The sequence below is a fragment of the Anser anser genome (assembly GCF_964211835.1).
Source record: "Anser anser genome assembly, chromosome: 15".
NCBI classification, from domain to species: Eukaryota; Metazoa; Chordata; class Aves; order Anseriformes; family Anatidae; genus Anser; species Anser anser.
This window is the reverse complement of record NC_139736.1, coordinates 359693-370644: the sequence shown is the minus strand read 5'-3', so window position 1 is coordinate 370644 and position 10952 is coordinate 359693. Positions and strand designations below refer to the sequence as shown.

Sequence of the window (10952 nt, the reverse complement as noted above, 5' to 3'; positions counted from 1 at the left end):
CTGCCCATGGCCCCCCACCTGCTCAGCCCTGCATTACTGAGGGAAGGTGTGAGCAGCAGGAGTCAGCCCCTGGCACTGCCATGCCCTCCAGTGTTCCTGTAGCAAGTGTGCCAGGACATGAACTGCTGGACCCAGGGGTACTTTCCTTCAGGCCTTCCATCTCCATGACATCTGTCAGCTCCTCTTCTCGTGTTCAGGACATGCTGCTGTGCCCAGCGAGTGCTGCGGCTCTGGGAAGGGTGGGAGGGTTGTGAGGCCCACTGCCAGTGCTGCAGTGGCCCAAGCATTTTTTTTTTTTTATTTAACAAGTATATGGATAAGGAAGAAGGAAAGATGGAGAAAAATCTCCTTCCACCTCCAAGAGACCCCTTCTGGGCTGTGAAGTCTCAGCTGCAGTGGGGCTGGGCTCTCTGACCCACCGGGGAGCTGCAGAGAGCAGGCAGCAGCACAGCTGGCAGGAGACTGAAAAGCATTCCATAATGCGAAGTGAATCGCTTCTAGCTACGGAACTATGTGAGCCTTCCCTGTCCTTATTCTCCTTGTGTTTGCAGTCCTATCCTTGGAACCCATTATGTTCTTGCTCTGTTGAAACAGCTTGTGGGTTCAGACTTGAGGAAATGGAGTATGATTGGTTTCCGTCTCCTCAGGGCAAGCTCATACCCCAAGAGCCAACTGGCCAGTACCGTGAAACATAATATCCTCCATGATATTTCACCAATTATCCTTCTGGATGAAGCATGTAGCAAGTTAAACAAGCTGGGATCATCTTCCACTGGATGGTGGTAGCTTTAAGGAAATTCAGACCTTTAGCCAGAGGTAGATGGATATGACCTTCCGTAGTGTAATTGTAACAATCTTACCATTTTTATTCCCTAGTAGTTGAAATATTTCAAAAACTAAATGACCCAAGGTCATTAAACTTTGTAAAGAGATTGCTGCAGGTATTTCCAGACATCTATCAAAAACTAAGTCACCATGACTGCCTACGACTAGAGGAGAGCACAGACTGGTAAATTGTCTTGTTTCATATCCCTCCAGCATTTTTGCTGAGGTTTCCTAATTTTTCATAGCCAATTTGTTGGCAATGCTAATTAAAATTAGAGTTGAGTAAGAGGTATCTTTATCTGCTTATCACCTTATCTGATATGAAAAATGAGTCTGTCTTGAGAAATAGCATGAAGACAGATACCTGCATAACACGGGACTTTTTAACCAGTTTCTGATTTGAGCCAGGTTACTTCAAGTGACTGCTTCTGCTTGTCTGGGATATTTAAGAGGGTTGTGCAAAAAATTTCCACACTTCTGCTTCCTCTGCTCGTAGCTGCACAATTTGTATAAATATGAGAAGATGCAGGTCTGGGATATATTCATCTCATTTCTGATATTCTCAGTGTCTATCACAGTGTTTATCACAAGAATAAAAGCAATGAAAACAACAAGACGTTTTTAAGCAAAGTGCCCAAGCAAACTCCCCAGAGCTCAGAGAGCCACTTGCCCTGGTCAGGGCCACCAGCCAGTGAGAAGTGCAGCGCCCACCAAGGCTTGGCCTAGCTTCTGCCGCAGTGACAGCCTGCCCCACAGAGATGGGCTCTTTCATGCCAGGTCCTAGGCCACGGTCCCCACCTCACCACAGGAACCACTTGTTGGTGAAAAAAAGTCAGAACAGTTTTAAAGAAATTGTACGTTACGCCTGCATAGCTTCTGACATTACTTCATGCAAGGCTCACTATAGAAGATCCCTACTAACCCCTCTGGACAGCAGTAACATCACTGATGTTCCTTGAGCAATGGATGCAGGAAATAAGATCTTCATTGGCCTCTGTCCCCATATGGGTCTCCCAGGCCAGCAGCTCATGCAGTGTGCAGGATGAGGCCAGCATACTCAGTGCAGGAGTAGGCCTGGTCCCAGGAAGACTCTCTCTGCAAATGGCATATAGCAGCATCAGCTACCGTGCATCTCATTTTAAAAGCATGACACAAACTTATATCACAAGATTAGATTGTTTTTTTCTTGCCATTCTTCTTGCTTTGTTTCAGTGGGGGAGAGGAAAAAAAAAATCAAGCCACAGATAACTCGATCAGGGTGTGCATGGTGAGTAGCCCAGAATGCTGTGAAATCACATAAAAGATTTGATCAGAGTCAATATCAGCTGCTGAGCTATAATAGCTTTTGTGATTCTCCTAACAGGATTTTAATTTTATGTTTATTATTTGGGGACTAGCAAAGCACATGAAATGCCTGTGTGGTGGTGTGGGCTCCCTTTTCCTCTCTTCTCTGAAAGGCTGGGAAAACTCAAGTGCAAAGCAAGCTGACTTTCAGTATTTTTAATTTTTGCTTGTGTTCCCCAGGCTTGGCAGGAGAGAGTGAACTTAATTAAAATCAATGGAGAAAAAGAATGGGATAAATCACAATATGAATATTCTCAGTGTCTGTATGCAAGCGTAGCATATGCAGGCTTCTGCCTGCATTCAAAACAGCAACTCCTTCAAAGCACAGCGGAGCCTCCTTGCTTTCCATTGTCTCCAAGAAACAACAGCTTTTCAAAGCGTTGCAATTCCAATTTGGAGGCTGCTCCCTCCTTCCGTAACTTGCTCTGCTGGGATGGGTGATGGTCAGAAGCAGTCAAGAAGGTGCTTTTGCAGAGTTTTCCAGTGTGTGCTATCCTGAGCAAACAGCTGCTCTCCCTGGGCAGCCCCTAATGCAGGCACTGCCATAGCCTGGGCTTACAGGGCCAGTCCAGCCTCTGCCCAGCACTGCCCGCATGCAACAGCGGTACCACCACCTGCCCACAGGCCCCAGCACAGCCAGGGAGACTGTTTCACAAGCCATTTTCTTTTTCTTCTCTTTTTGGCATTTTGCTAGTAGTAAAGGGAAGCCATCCGATTCTTTTCTTCAATTGGGAAATGTGCTTTCAAAGCGTGTACTTTCCACAACATGCAGAATTGTCCTTTACTCATTTTTATTTGTGCATCTGCAACGAATGCATCTGTCCTAGTGCCTGGGACCTTCCTGCTGCAGAGCAAGAGCTGGGAGGGCTGGGGACAGTAATGGCAGGGCAGTAAAATGGGTTCAGCTCTCCTAAGGACCATCACTGACCCTGAACCATCATGGATCAGAAAACGTGAGCAAAAGAATTGGAGAGAGGAGTAGAAGAAGAAGGAACACTGGGAAGGAAACCATCTCTCTGAGCATGATTCAGCCCCAGCACAGTGAGCACCAGCACTGCCCACTCTGCTCATTCCCAAACGGGCTGTTTCGGGGAAATCTCGGGCTGGTTTTCAGAGCAAATAACAGCTCTTTAGAGTCACCTGTCAGCATAAGTTGATGATGTCAAAGCCTTCACCACATCGGTCAGACTTTAATTGCAATGTGTGGTGTGCTGAGCTGTTTAGTGGGTTAAAGCAGCAACAGGTGCACCTCGCTCCAGGGCCAGGGAGGCATCTGGCTGTGCTGGCTCAGCGGCTGCTCCAGCGTGTAGCAGGGACAGCCCGGGCTGCCCTGATCCTGTGCCGTGTGGGCAGTGCTGCGCAGATGGCTGGAGGGCGCTCCCAGGTGTTCCTCTCCTGCCGAAAGCAGACACTGCTGCCCAGCAGCCTCCTGCATTACCAGTTTTCTCAAAGCCCTTGGGACTCACAAGCATTAAGCAGGCCCCATTGTTGACCTGAGCCTTGCCAGGCCGACGCATCTCAGCAGGTCCATTTGGATCTCCGCTACCCAGACCTGCCTCCTCTCCGCACTCTGAACTCGTGGTTGGCACCGTGCCTGGGCCTGTTCCTCCCCCCCCATTTAGCTAAGGCCAGGAACGCACCACTGTAGCCATAAAGCAAGAGCTACAGGGCTTCCTCTCACCATGCAGCCAGGGCTTTAGTTTTAATAAAATAAAATAAAAAATCATTATTCCATTGTTTAGCACTTGTTGCCAGTCCCTTCCAGATGAATTAATTTCTTAATCACGCTTTTAATAGGGGAGACTGTTAGAGCCCATGCGGGAATGGTTAATATTAGTAGTATTTAACTGTCAAAAGCTTTTCATATCGTAAACCAGTCTCACGGTCAAACAATAAAATTCACAGTCTAATTGGTGGGTAACAGGCCTCCAGGCACTCATCACTTATGACAGCCAACAGCAGCAATGCCGCGTGCCGGACCACGACAGCCAGCTGCTCTGGGCAGCCCACGAGCAGCTCTGTTCATTCCCAGCCCCAGAGGCGCCCCAGCCCCCTCCCACCAGCAGGGAGACCCTCAGAATGACAGCGGGGCCATTCACCATTGCCCATTCGGATGTCTGCTCATAGCGGCTCCCTGCGAGTGGGTGTACAGCACAAGCGAGCACTCAGCGTCTATGTGGGTTGCTCAAGACAGCGTTTTTCTTCCAGTCAATCTTTCACAGATTTATGCTGGAGAAATGGGAGCATTAAATATCCCCTTGCTGTAATTCAGCATGCAGCAAGAGATACAGATTTAAATATTTAGTAGCACATAACTGGCTAAAAGCCTCAGCAACATTTTTAAAAATCACTTCTTAATAAAACTGGACTGAAATATTCCCCGCAGTTAGAATTTATGGTTGGTAATTGGTGTTCTTGTGATAAATAGGAGTGAATATATATTTATGAACAACAAATATTAATGAAGAAATAATACAGGAGCCCAACTTCAGGCTGTGCAGCTCGCTATTACTCTACAGTATTCCCCAAGGAACACTGACATTAAGCAAACACAAAGGCATAATCTTGTTTGACTGAAAAATCCAGGAGAAAGGAAGTGTGGTCCTAGGGCACAGAGGCTTCCCCCAGAGACTGCAAGATTCAACGAAAGAATCCATGCAGTCCATACAGGGACGCTTGCATCCGATGCGAACTCTACTCCCTAGGCTATGTATCAGATACATCTCGTATCTGAGTTGCAGTTTGCAAACACTCCAGCACTATTGATTCTTATCATGGGTGAGACATTAATTTGCATGTGTTCCACTATGATTAAAAACTTGGAGGCAGAGTCTACAGTAACTGCTCCTTTTCTGTATGATGGCAGGATGAGATTTATCTATAGGTGATGATCTTGATTACTGCTTAGGCACAGCTTATGCAGGAGAAGCATGTTGATTAATCTTCATTTTTCACCCATCAAGAGCAGTTTTTAATGCCTGTTGCCTTCTGCACCAGAATCTCAAATTAACGCATAAGCCAGATAGAGAAATCCCACAGAGCCCCGTCCACCAGCACACAGGTCCTCTCCTGAACACAATACTGCTCTGAGGCTGTGCCTGGGCCCAAGCTGGGGGCACGGAGGAAGAGGCAAGCCTGGCTGGTGTCTGCAGCATGCCAGGCACCTCTGACAGGCTCACTGGAGCCTACTGGAGTAAGCCATCACATTTCCCAAGGTCCATGGAAGGTACCAAAGCCCACAGGCAGGCAGAAACAAGGTACTGACACAACCACAAGAGACTGGCTTCAGGGAGTGAGTCCTGCTGCATGAGCAGTTGGACCAGTGGTGATGCCCCAAGCCTGGCTCTTCTCCCTGCTGCTGTAACTGCCCTCCCACAGAGGCTGGCACTCTCCACCATGCTCTGACAGCGTGGAAGAGCAACATTGTCTGTGAAAACCACAGCAGCCACAGGAAACATTTCTAGCATTAAATAAAATAAAAGAGACTTTTTTTCTGCAATAGAAACTCTGTGATCTTGCAACACAATTTGCATAAACAGATAATTTGGCTATAAACACTTTCAATGTTAACTTGTAATTACATATAGAACAACTCACTCAAAATACAATTAAAGACCTTGATGAATTGGAAAATGTCAAAACATTTAAAAGGCTTCAACATACGTTTGATTTACATCTCCTTGGTCAGACATTAAACTGAAGATTGTTTACATTTTCTCTTCCAGAGCCCAGAGCACATGGAGATTCTGTCTCCCCGCATCAACAACCCAGCCCACTAGCACATGCAGGGATCATTAGCGGTTATTCTTCCACACAGAGAATCATCTGTGTTTTCTCTAAGAACAAATTTAAAATGAGAAGTTTACAGCTCAGATTCCTAGACTCACTTCACAGCTGTCTCCACTCATTCGTTACCCTTAAAGGAATCAGTAGGCCCAATATTTTCCACATTGTCCAGAAAATACAGGCTGGGAGGATGCTACTCATCCTTCAGAAATACAGAGCTACTTCAGCAGAAGGCAACAAAGCAAAGAAAAGCCCATCTCACTCCAAGCAGGCTGCTACCACAGTTAGGGCGCCTGACACATATATGTTCAAATGCCCTTGGAGGGAAGGTAAGACACAGCCCGGGCCCCCCTCATCCTAGAAGACCCTCTGCCAGAATGATTGGTGAAGGAAGGAGCCTTGCTTGCACTGCACACACCTGCACAGCAGCATTTGCCAGTGGGGACCAGAGAGGGCCCAAGTAGGCAAGGTGAGACAGCAGAGCTTTACAGAACACAAGTGCCAAGTTACATATTCGGAACCAGGCCTCGGGCCTCTGTTTCTCTCATTTTCTTACCACCAGAGCATGTCTGCCTGAGACCAGAACACAAAGCAACCTGGCTTCGGAGACTGTCCTGATCTCCAGGAGCTAAGGACCCCTGGAAATCTCACCAAAAACTTGGTATTTTTTCTGCCAAGTTCTCTGCCTCTGATTGCACACTGAGGTTATCTGATAGCTAGTAGAGTCCTGGAGAGCGAGTTGCTTCCCAAACCACACCAACCTAACAAGGCTCACCTACTGCTGAAATAATAAGCAAGAATGCTTGTCCTTTCTGTTTCCAGAACATTTTGAAGGCTGGTCACAGCTGTATGTCTTCTCTTCAAGGTCAGATTCCTTAAGGGTTACAGGCTGAACAATTCCACATATATCCTAAAAATACACAGCTTTATTTGTAAATCACCTAATATATTTTAAAGGGCAGGCACTCCATGTTTTACTTTTTATTGCCACTTATCTTCCATCTCTGCCACGGTGTTTATCCTCCGCTGTGCAAAGGCGCATATCCACAGCCCTCTGTTTCTGGAAGGCTGACACGGCAGAACACCAGGAGCTCAATCAAGTGTGGCCCTTGTAATCTGTTAGAGAGCTCATGAAGGAGATCAGCGCGCTTTCTGAAATACCACTGAGCATATAAAGCAAAGCAAAAACCTATACACAATCATTGACCATGGAGCTCAAAGGAGATAAAGTCTGAGTCGCACTCATGAAGCCCACAAAATTAGCCTGGGAACGTGGTGCACATGCAGCTCCAGAAGGGAACATGCTTTGCTGCTGGTAGAGCAATGTCCCTGGTACTGGGAGTTCGTCCACCTTACAAGGAGTCACTTGCTTCATACTGCTCTTCTATACTTCCCTCCAGGCTACGGTCACCACCAAACCTCTGTGCCTGCATGCTGGGATGAATGCTGCTTCTGCCTGGATGAAGCTGCTGAAAACATGTCCCAGCCCCCCGCCAGCCCCCAGATGCACCAGCCTGCCTTGGGCTACGCTTGTCCCACAGCACCAGCACTCAGCCCCGCAGCCAGTGTTGGGCAAGCAGCAGGATGAAGCACACATTCACGCCACCTAGGTCACCAGTGCAGTACTAATTCAGCTCACAGAGGGTTCTCATCCCTCGTTAGTCTGTCACCCAACATCCATTAGCTCCTAGCAGGGCGCTCCCATAGCAAATCCTCAGCCTGAGCCCTCCTTCCCAGGCCATGGTTAGAGCCCTTTTTTAGAGCTGCTGCTGCTACTGCCCAACAAGTCGCAAGCTGTAGGTTATTACAACACAGCATACAGATGCTCTCTTTTTCCATTTGTCTGCATTAAATAATTATTTAAGCTATATTAGGTATTTATCAAGTAAACTGTCAGCATCTGAAGTTTCCTTATTGTAGCTGAAGATTGAGAGCAGCAATTTGTATGCATCCTGGCCCTTGTATGGTGTCTCTGCACACTGAAATTATGATATGAACATGATGTTTTATGAGATACTAGAACTTAATTTCAAAATTTTGGGAGGAGGGAGAAGGAAGTGAGGGGAAGCTGGTTCGCCAGGTCCTCCAGTATAGCGAGGGGCTCTCAATTGTGTTTCTCCTGGAAACTCTGGGGCAGCAGCTGATGTTCAGGACAGTGAGAGACTAGCCAGTGGCACTGCCAACCCTGGGTTAAGGGTGCTGAATGTGACACTGCAGAGCACCTCTGCATCCCCAGAGGGACTCGTGTGAGAAAGCAGTCCCTGGCTGCTGTCATCTCCACTCCCACCCCAGCCTTTCCATTTCCCACCTCTTCTGGGATCTCACAGGCTTCCATGAGGGTGCTCCACTAGTGAACTGGAAGCCAAATTCAAGCCAAGCACTTCCTCCAAGGATCCTGCCCACAAACACCCCATCTGCAGGGCAGGAGAATGGGTCCTTGGTTAAAAAAACACAACTCCATGTGGAGGGCTGCCTCCACCCCATGCACACATACTGCATGCCTACCCTGGAGGATCTCAGCACAGCTGGGGTTCACTGCACCATTTATTACCCCAAGTTTCCTGCATGTTGTTCTTACACTCCTGACTCAGGAGCCAAAATGGTGAGGGAGGCTGTGTGCAGAGTGGCAGCAGTTCCTACCTTTCTGAGAATGTTCCCTGAAACCCCAGGAAGCCTGGTGAAGAGGCCTGGCCTGGGAGAACTGATACAATAGTTCTTTTTCCTTACTTCCAGCTTTGGAATTTCTCTCTTCCACTCTGGTTCTGACAATTTTCACAGCAGGAACCCCTCCATGCTGGAAACTGTTTCCTTGAATTTCACAGATGTCTCATGCTGCTCCTTTCCTTTCCCTCTCTCCTCTTTGCTTTCCTCCATGTCTTGTCCAAGCTGGACATCCCTGGGGGGAAAATGAGAGATGCTGTTTACAAAAGATGTCAGCTCTTGGCAACCTGCATATCTGAGGGATTTATCTGTTCTCTGCATGAGCAGCAACTGCCGCAACCCCAGCCACTCTCCAGCCATCACCATAACTACCGTCTATGTCAGCCTCCCACAGCAGGTCTTTCAACAGATTAATTTAAAAGGTTTCAGTTTGGCTGATTGCATCTAATTTGCCTTGAACCACTGTCGTGATGTGGTGGCAGAGTTGTAGCTCTTGTTCTGGCAGCCTCCTCTCACCTCACCAGATGGCTGCCTTGGCAATTGCACTTCAACTGAAAAGGATCAACACGTACAGTGCACACTAGGTGAGCCCCAGGAGATGGCACAGTGCTCCTTCCCATGCTCAGCTGAAGTTTTGCTCCATACCAAAGGAGTCAGAGAGCTCTGGGAAGTGCTTCAGCCCCCTAAGGAGACCTGGCAGGGCTACGCATTCAGCTCTTCTGGAGAAATTAGCAGCAGGAGTTATTATGGGAACAGGAGAGTTAGGAGAGCGCCAGAGAAGGGGGCCTGTGTGGGCGATGATCCCAGGTCCCCAGTAGTGCCACAGTTCCCTAGTGGGAAGAGGAGGCTGGAGGGGTGTGTGCAGCAGAGCCCAGTCAGCAGAAGTCTTGGTGATTGGCATGACCCCAGGCCAAGGATCAGCTAGCTCTGGGAGAGGCTCCATCTCTGCGCCTCTCGGAACTGCCAGTTGTCACCTTTGCCGTAGGAGAAGCTGCGCAGACAAGGGCACTTGGTCTGCATTTTGCTAGCTGTGTTTCATCTGGTTGGTGTGTGTAAGCGTATAGCGTACACAAGCGTCTTGTATCATTCCAGCAACAGCTTCAACCTATGAGAAAACAGAAACAACTACAAAGACTGAAGGAAAAGTTGCTTCTGAAACACAGCAGCAGAGAAAAAGCACAGACACCAGCACTCGGTAAGTTCAGACCAGGGCTGAATTGTGAGATGATAAGGACAGAGGTAGAAACCCATCCCATTTTCAATTCCTATAAGAATGAGCACGAGCCATTTTTTCCTTTATATATTCTTGACACTTAACCTACTCAATGCTCTTTATTTGCATTGACCACATTTTGTAGTACGATTAAATTTGTATGGAAGAGAACCAATTAGTTTTGTTTTACACTTATTGAATGCACTTTATGGTCAGACAAATTAACTCTCAGCAGTTAGTTTGATTTATCCAGCAGCATAAAGTTTGACAATCTGTCCTCTCAGATAATCCGTTTTAAAAGAATTATCTTTATTGTTATTTTTCTTGTTTGGGAGAAACCATTAAACCTGGAGGCAGGTATGAAGAGGAAGCAAACACTGTCAGGAGACTGGCCCTGTCCAGAGAATTCAAAAGCAAACATGCCTGTTTGCCTCTTGACAAAGCCTCTGCTGAGAGGCACCAGTATGTTCTGGAACAGTGACTGTCTTTGCAGACAAAGTGGAGCTCCAAAGAGGAGCAAGTGCCAGTCTGTTTTAGAAATGATGCTTTATCCTGTCAGAGAATTTTAGGTAGGCACAGGACATAACAGAGGAGCAGGTGCCCAAGCAGCTGCCCTGGGGAGCAGGTGGCAGTGCTGAGCAAAGAGGACACTAACCAGGGAAAATTACCACCAGGAAAGCTAGCGGGAGAGCTCTGGGAAAGAGAGCAGTCTGGGCATTCTGTCTAGACCTGCCAAACATGGAGGACATGCTGATAGAAAGCCCTTCCCTCAGCCCCACCTGAGATCTGCCTGTCCTGGCCGGTGTGTGGCCTGCCCTGAGGATGAGCTCCATCCACGCTGCTGCAGTGGGCACTGGGCTACCAGCACGATGCCCAAGGCATCCACCGAGCATCTCTGGCAGGGCTCACCACTCTGCTTCATGTGGGCAGCCAGAATCAGAGGGGACACTGGCAGCTCCTTTCCAGCCCATATTTATGACGTGCTGTGCTTAACAGGCTACACTGTCCAGGAGAAGCAAGCCTCAGCTGTGAATGACCTGAGCAGCCTGCCTCTGGCTGCATGGGCAGTTGGCTCCACAGGCCTGGACGCTGAGAGACCAGGATGCCCAGGATGAATGCCTAG

The 10952-nt window shown here is 48.0% G+C and overlaps 1 long non-coding RNA gene across 1 annotated transcript in view; it reads right to left on the bottom strand.

The window, feature by feature from the left end:
- Positions 1–5481: 5481 nt before the first annotated feature.
- Positions 5482–10952, bottom strand: part of LOC310881807 — a 36429-nt gene continuing 30958 nt past the window's right edge. Inside the window, exon 4 of the long non-coding RNA XR_014572622.1 lies at positions 5482–9721. This is a non-coding gene — a long non-coding RNA (uncharacterized lncRNA). The remainder of the gene's footprint in view (positions 9722–10952) is intronic.